This window comes from Gekko japonicus, unplaced genomic scaffold (genome assembly GCF_001447785.1).
Source record: "Gekko japonicus isolate JY-2015 unplaced genomic scaffold, Gekko_japonicus_V1.1 scaffold5, whole genome shotgun sequence".
In the NCBI taxonomy this organism is placed as follows: domain Eukaryota; kingdom Metazoa; phylum Chordata; class Lepidosauria; order Squamata; family Gekkonidae; genus Gekko; species Gekko japonicus.
In genome coordinates, this window is record NW_015168652.1 from 520875 (window position 1) to 523247 (window position 2373).

At 45.4% G+C, this 2373-nt stretch overlaps 1 protein-coding gene across 1 annotated transcript in view; it reads left to right on the plus strand.

Moving 5' to 3' along the window:
* SRPK2 (SRSF protein kinase 2) overlaps positions 1-2373 on the plus strand; it is a 250312-nt gene that overhangs the window by 170121 nt on the left and 77818 nt on the right. The gene's annotated exons all lie outside the window — the stretch shown is intronic.

The following is a 2373-nucleotide window of genomic DNA, read 5'->3' on the forward strand; positions in this document are numbered from 1 at the left end:
TGGTATTGTCTGAAATAAGAACATCAATCGTGGTAAAATATTCATTTTAACTACTGAAATTCTTCCCATCAACGATAAGTTCAATGTGTTCCATTTCAAAATACCCTGCTGAATTTTAGTCCAAAGTTTGTCATAATTATTTTTATACAGGTCTATGTTTTTCATTGTCAACACCTAAATACCTGGTTTTGTTTACAACTTCACATTGAACCAAATCCTGTAAATCTTGTCTATTTTTTTCCTTCATATTTTTACACATTATCTTGGATTTATCTTTATTGAGATAAAAACCTGCTAGATCTCCAAATTCCTTTATATTCTTCAACAACACTGGTATGCTCTGTCTTGGGTCTTCTACCATAAACATAACGTCATCCGCAAATGCTCTATATTTATAGGAGAAGCCCTTGTTGGTAAGGCCTGGTATCTCTTTGTCTTTAATTTGTTTCAGCATTACTTCTAAAATCCATATAAACAGTAACGGGAACAACAGGCATCCCTGCCTTGTCCTCTTTTGTACTTTGAAATATTGCGTCATGTCTGAGTTGATAATCAATGCCGCCTTTTGCTCCGTATATATTGCTTCAACCATATTCAAAAATTTCTGACCAACGTTTATTTTGCTTTTTAAAAGATCGAATCACTTTTTTACAGGTAGCAAGGTTTAGCATTTTGTATGCTTTGTGACTTTAAAATGCTGTATTCAAAAGGACATGCTTATATGCAGAATATTTCTTTAGAACAAGTAGCATGAAATTAAGATGTAGTAAAAAGGTTTGTTATCCAGCACTCATGGGGAAGGGTGTTCTCAGTTAATCAGATGTGCCAGATACTCAAGCTTATTGCTCCTTCCCATCCCACCCCTTTGGGAATGCTGTGATGATAGTTCCCTTACCTGGCAGAACCTTTCCTCTGAGCCACAAAGCTATCCTTTGCAGCAGACAAACAAGTGGGCCATCTGTCCAGGAGCTTTCTGGAAGAGTTGGCTCCTAACAGCTTGAGTCTCAGTAAGAAAGATGGACTGTAAATAAATAGCTTGAGGCAAGCTGAGGGGGAAGGAGACAGCTAAGGATGTTGTAAATTGGCAGTGCCAGCTGTCAGAGGCCCAGCAGCAACTGGAGGCATCAAGCTGGTCAGCTGGGAAGACACAGGTAAAATGCACACATGCTATAAAATACATTGATATGGTGGCTGATGTGTGTGTGTGGGAACCTTGCCCTATGAGTGATGATGGTTAATTGAGTGTTCTAGGTAATATCATTAGAACAGGTTATAATTTCAGTACTTTAGGAAAATACAGGGGTCTTTTCATAGAAAAAGAGCTGCAGGAGCTCATTAGCATATAGTATGCTAATGAGCTACTAGGCTATTAGCATAATAGCTCATTAGCATATGCAACACCCCCTGACATCACCGGGGAAGCCAAAGGGGTGGGAGGCATCTTCAAAAGCCTCCCCTTCCCTGGGGGGGGGGAGCGAAGAGAGAAGGGGTTTAAATTTTAAACCCCTTCTCCCTAGAGTTGGGCCGCAGAAGAAGGAAGGAAGGAAAGAGAGAGAGAGAGAGTAGAGAGAAGGAATGAAGGAAGGAAAGAGGGAAAGAAAGAGAAGGAACGAAGGAAGGAAAGAAGGAAGGAAAGAAGGAAGGAAAGAGAGAAGGAAAGTGGGAAAGAAGGAGGGAAAGAAAGAGAGAGAAGGGACGAAGGAGGGAAACAGGGAAGGAAAGAGAGAAGGAAAGGAGAAGGAAAAGAGAGGAAGGAAGAGAAGGGAACGAGAGAAAGAAAAGGAGGGAAAGAAAAGGAAAGGGGCAGGAAAGAAGGGAAAGAAAGAGGGCAAAGAGATGGGGGGAGGCTCTCCCACCACCCACCACTCAAGCCTCTGCCACCCCCTACGGATCCCTCACCTACCCATGAAGGCGGCAGGGGGGCTCTCCTGGCCTCTTCTGGGCCCCAGCGCTCCAGCAAGTCTAATATAGGTGGCAGCAGCTGGCAGTGGGGGGTAGCTCTCTGTAAGCCCATGCATGCTGAAGATTCCAGGTTCAGTCCCTGGCATCTCTAGTTACAAGGATCTTAGTCAGCACAGTTGGGGATACCTCTGCCTGAGGCCTTGAGAAGCTGCTGCTAGTCTTAGACAAGATGGGCTGTGATCCACCTCCCCCCCTCAATGGGCTTTTGCTGGGAACATGGCCCAAGGCTCCTCCTTGGGCCTCCCACTGCCAGCACCCAGGGGGCTATAGGGGCCCACTCACTGAGAGGGAAGGAGGTCTGGGGGTCCCAGGTCATGCATCCCCCCTCTCTATGACCTTTTGCTGGGAACACGGCCCAGGACTCCTCTGTGGGCCTCCTGCCGCCACTGCCATGGGGGGGGTGGGGCGCAA